Source organism: Notolepis coatsorum, assembly GCF_963971535.1.
Source record: "Notolepis coatsorum genome assembly, chromosome: 2".
In the NCBI taxonomy this organism is placed as follows: domain Eukaryota; kingdom Metazoa; phylum Chordata; class Actinopteri; order Aulopiformes; family Paralepididae; genus Notolepis; species Notolepis coatsorum.
The window spans coordinates 200,692,224-200,698,223 of NC_140166.1; the positions used below are offsets into that span (position 1 = coordinate 200,692,224).

Sequence of the window (6,000 nt, forward strand, 5' to 3'; positions counted from 1 at the left end):
AAAAGTGCAATAAACAAAACGGATACATTCACTGTGTGTTCTGCCTGTCATTTGTTGATGAAACAAAACTAACATCAACACAAGTGACCACCAAGAGCGGATAGTTTAGTCTAAAAAAAGATCGGTAGCATTGTTAGCTGCATGCTAACGTCAATGGAGTATGCCATTATAACAATATAGCATTGTGGCTAGAAGCTAACGTTAGCTCACGCTACTTAGCCAGCACCAAACTGATGATATCGCGAGCTATCAGTAGTTAGATAACATTAGAGACAACGCTGTGTGTATTAAACAAAGGTGAATAGATGACTGGGCCATTTTGTTTAATGCTTGTTAAGTTGAAAGAGGAGCTCTGAGCTAACAGGGTCTGAATCCTGATAGCTCACGTTAGCCAGCTGCTCATGCAATCGGTAATGCTAGCAGAATGAATGGATGTAAACTTTATTTAACATATTGCATATGGGTACAATACAATACGGCTCAATACAAACAATTGTTAAGGGAATGCAGACTGTTGTAGCTTGGACTGGGGTCCTTATAACAATAACTTGACAACACATGGTAGCTGAAGCTATTTGGGACACGGAGCTATGTCCCAAACACAAACACACACACACACACTGTTGTCACCGGAAGGGCACGCAGATGGTATCTACTGCGCATGGGCGTTTTCGCAACAACGGCTCCGTGCAGACTACACGCGTTTATATATAACATATTCCTTTTAATGCCAAACGTCATGTTCTCCCTCCTGATATCTTTCCAATATTCTTTCTCTTTCTTTTAAACTGGTTTATGTTTTTACTCAGTTTAACCTCATCAACAACAACAACTTCATGATATGTGGAAATTGTAGAATAAACACTGATCCTCTACTGAAAATTGATAATGTAAAAATTGAGAGAGTATATAATAATAATAATAATAATAATAATAATAATAATAATAATAATAATAATAATAATAATAATAATAATAATAATAATAATAATAATAATAATAATAATAATAATAATAATAATAATAATAATAATAATAATAATAATACACTTTATTTGTATAGCACCTTTCATACAGAAACTGCAGCTCAAAGTGCTTCACAACAGAAAAAAGACAGGCATAAAATGATCACATAAAGTGCAGACATATAAAATCACAGTTTTTCACATTAGGATCTAACATCCCAACAGGCCACCTTGTTTATGGTTTGATTCCGTTTTAAATAGACAATAATAAAAAGAGTAAGATAAAATAGACAGAGTAAAATAGTGCAATAGTGCAGTGCAATACAATTGTAGAATAGAATAGATTAAAAAAAATACTTTTTACAGTGCAATAAAATAGTTCTGGATTACTGTTCAACAGTTCAAAGTCATCTTTTCCTTCTCTGTTTGGTATCCACAGTTTAAAACATGACAGTCTTCCCTCCTGTTTTATACCCACTTTGACCCTTCGAACCTCCCACCCAGGGCAAACCTCCCTCTCAGGGCGCAGTTCCCTCTCTCAGGGTGCAGTTATAGGCCTGGGTCCTACACAGTTTTAAAGCCTGACAGTCTCTTGTTTGATACCCACACAGTTTAATACCTGACAGTTTTGAACCTGTAATAAAAAGTAATAGACAGAGTAAAATAATACAGTGCAATAAAATAGTAGAATAGAATAGATAGTAAAATGATGCAATAGAATGAACAGAGTAAAATAGTGCTACAGTACAATCAACAGCAACAATACAAATATTTGAAAATATTAAGAGATCTAGCTTCCCTAATGTCCATAGGTAGTGTGTTCCATAACTTTGATGCATAGTTTGCAAAGGCTGCATTCATGATTTTCCTTAGACTATGGCTTGGAACCTTCAATAGACCAGTAGTAGATTATCACAATGTTCTAGGAGGCACATAGTTGACTAGAGAATTTGCAATGTAGCTTGGTCCTGTTCCATTTAGTGCTTTGTATATAAGGAGGAGGACCTTGAAATCAATTCTAAATGTTACTGGAAGCCAGTATAGGTTAGCTAATACTGGACTGATGTGGTCTCTCCTCTTGGTTCTAGTTAGTAGCCTAGCTGTTGGAGTCGTTCTGTGTTTTTTTTGGGAGGCCAGTGAGGAGTGCATTACAGTAGTCAAGTCGGCTTGAGATAAAGGCATGGATCAGTTTTTCAGCGTCTTTTTTATTTATAAACGGCCGTACCTTAGCTATGTTTCTAAGGTGGACAAATTATTTTTTTGTCACCTTGTTGATGTGTGAGTTAAAGCTTAGGTCTGAGTTTATTATAACACCAAGACTTGTAACTTCAGGTTTGATCCAAGGAGTAAGTTGCCCCATATTTCTCTGTAACATTTCTCTTTTTGTTATAGGACCGACTAGTAGGATTTCAGTTTTGCCCTCATTTAATTTTAGGAAGTTGTTCGTCGTCCATTTTTTTTTATTGCTAAGAGACAGGCGGAAATGGAGTTAATAGCTGTGTGATCATTTGGTTCAGCGGAGATGTACAATTGTGTGTCATCTGCATAACTATGGAAACATACATTGTGTTTTCTAATGATGTCTCCGAGTGGCAGCATGTATAGTGAGAATAATAATGGACCAAGGCAGCTCCCCTGTAGAACTCCGAAGTAGGTGTCATGTTTCTCAGAAGAAGGATCTCCAAGCCTGATGTAATATTTTCTACCTTTGATATATGTTCTGAACCAGTTTAATACATAGTCAGAAAGACCAACTAACTTTTCTAGACGATTTATTAGGATATCATGGTCGATCGTGTCAAACGCTCTAATAGGACGAGATCTAGATCTAATAGGACAAGAATTGAGACTTTGTTTGCATCAGAGTTTATTCTGAGGTCACTAATTATTTTTGTAAGAGCAGTTTCAGTGCTATGGTGCGTTCTGAAGCCTGATTGAAATTCCTCCATGATGTTGTTTTCTTTGAGAAAGGAGTTTATTTGTATTGAGAAATTTTTTTCAAGTGTCTTGCTGATGAATGGGAGGTTGGATATTGGCCTATAGTTGGTTAGTACATTACTGTCTAGTTTGGGTTTCTTTAGTAAGGGTCTTATGAGAGCTGTTTTGAATATACAAACACGTTTCTAGGGGTTTTAATAGACTACAAACTCTGCTGGACACCCCAAATAATTGTGTTCAAAGTTAGCGAGAAGTATTGGTATACTGGGCAAGACTAGATATATCCTCAATCAGAAAACTCTATATACATTATATTGCACACTCATTGTACCATATCTATCATATTGTGTTGAAACTTGGGGAAATACTTATAAAAGCAACTTACAAAAGATATGCACACTGCACACTGTTTGTAAAGAGTCAAACAATAAAATGCATGGACTTAATCAAATTAAAATCTGCACAAATTATGTTTCTGGCAATAAAAAACAAATTACCAAGCAACATTAAAAAAACGTTCATGGCTAGAGAGAGTGTTTATAATTTTAGAGGGACATTAGCTTTAAAACAACCTACGGTATGTACAACTCTTAAAAGTATGTGCATTGCAGTTTGTGGTATCACTCTGGAATGGTCTGGATGTCAGTATAAAATTAAGCAAAAATATCAATCAATTTAAAGGTAGCTATAAACAAGCACTTATGGACACATATACAGATGCAGCCATGAATTGTCTGTCGACCGATTTTTGGGAACCGTATTAACGGTAACGATGACCAGCAGGGGCGCTCGAATACAGCTGGTGACAACGGCCTGACGTGCCGGCTCTGTTTGTTCATTCATTGGAGGAGCTTTGCGCTCGACAAAGCTTGAGTTATAGTACACAGCTCGATTACAGCTGGTGACTTCATTCATAGGACGCTACAACGTCCTATGTCTACAGACTGTATGAATTAATGTTGCTAAATTAAAGAAGAGAGAGAGGAGAGAGAGAGGAGCTTGAGCAGTAATGTGACTGCCTAATACATATCTTTTCTCGTTTTGGATATTTGGATATATAAAAAACTGTACTTTCATTTTATTTTTCATTATTTGTTATATTATTTTAATTTTTATTAAATTATAATGTAAAATATTGTAAGGAAGGGGCAGGGCTTGATACGTTTTTGTACTTCCCCCTGTTCCTTCTCGAACACTTATTGTATGGAAATAGTATTTGACTATTTACCTTTTTGTTTTTTAAACTTGTTTTATGTTTCTATGTTCGAGACAAATTAAAATCAAATCAAATCAAACCTCCTCGTCCAATCCATTCCATAATCTCACTCCACAAACAGATATGCACATAGATTTTAGAGTGGTTCTTGCACCCGGTTGCTGAAGTTTCTGTTTCCCTCTAAGATTAGAATTCTTGGTTCCTACCCTCTCAGTGAACCGATATTGGATGGGGGTTGGAAGAGAGTTGTGTGAAGCTTTGAACATGATTTTGGCAGTCCTAAGTATGATCAAGCCCCATAATTTAAAATCTGATGCTTGTAAAAACAATGGGGTAGAGTGTTGGTTGCATTGTACACAATCCTAATGGCCTTTTTTTGCAGTATATAAAGAGGTGATATATTGGAACGGTAAGAATTACCCCAGACTTCCAGACACTAGTTCAAATATGGGACCACAAGTGCATGGTAGAGGATGAGAAGTGACCTTTGGTTGACTAAATTATTGGATCAATACATAATCCCCACACTTTTGGCCATCTTGGATTTTACTTGACTGATGTGGGGTTTCCAGCTTATCCTGCCATCTATGATCACACCCAGGAATGTGGTTTGTTGTACTCTTTCAATACATACACTGTCTATCATAATTTTCACTGTTATGTCACTATTGCGCTTTCCAAATAACATTAATTTAGTTTTGCTCAAATTCAATGACAATTTATGTTCATCAAACCATTCTTTTTTTAAACTTTATCCTGTGTGATCACCTGCAAAATATGCTGCAAATTTTCCCCTGAACAAATTATATTTGTGTCATCTGCAAAAAGAATGAATTTCATGATTGATGATACAGTGTCGGACCCAAAATGTACCCTTGCAGTACTCCGCAGTAGATGTTTATCAGTGTTGACCTATGGTTGTCAATTTGTACAAATTGTTTCCTGTCTTCCAAATAACTTTCCAGCCAATTTAGAACAGTTCCTCTAATACCATATCGCTCCAGCTTTTGTAATAATATACCATGATCTATAGTAAGTATCAAACGCCTTCTTCAAATCTATAAATATTCCTACAGCAAATTTCTTGTTGTCCGTATATGTGGTGATTTCCTCAACTGCTGCGGTCAGGCAAGTGATACCGGAGTCTCATGGCAAGCACAGACAGACTCAGAAGAAGCTTCTATCCCCAGGCCATCAGGTTGCTCAACGAACAATAACACTATGCAACAACCATCAAATGCACTCACAGCACACACATCCACACGCACACACTCACTTTAAACAAACAACTCACTGCAGCACCCACTCTACACACTTTAGAACACCTAAACACACTTTATATTTATTGGCAAAGAATTTGCACTACAACCCATACCTCAGTACACCTTACTGTAAATTGTACCTACATTGTACCTCATCCCATTTCTGCTTTGCACTATATAGTAGATTGTATATTAGTATATTGTATAGTATATTGTATGGTAACTCAGTTACTTCTACTCTGCATTGAACATTGTACATATGTACATACTGAACACTAGTGTCTACGTACGTGACTTCTATTTTTTACTTGCTATACTTATTTTATTTTACACTTATCTTTTTGTCTAGCACAGTCTCTGGAGCGTAACAGAAAGAAGCATTTTGTATACAAGTATTCTTTACTTCTGTATGACAACTAATAAAGAAACTTGAAACTTGAAACTAGGTCTGTAAGTGCCAATTAAGTTGATCTATTATGTTTGAAACCATACTGGCTGTCAGAAAGTAATTTTTTTCAATAAAACTGAAAAGTCTTATTGAAAAAAGCTTTTCTAGTATTTTTTAGAACTGAGGTAGGAGAGAGACTGGCCGGTAATTTGTAAAAGTTAAAAGCGCTAT

At 36.0% G+C, this 6,000-nt stretch overlaps 1 protein-coding gene across 1 annotated transcript in view; it reads left to right on the plus strand.

Annotated features, from left to right (window-relative positions):
- ttll7 (tubulin tyrosine ligase-like family, member 7) overlaps positions 1–6,000 on the plus strand; it is a gene marked incomplete at both ends in the record, with an annotated part of 162,172 nt that overhangs the window by 123,170 nt on the left and 33,002 nt on the right.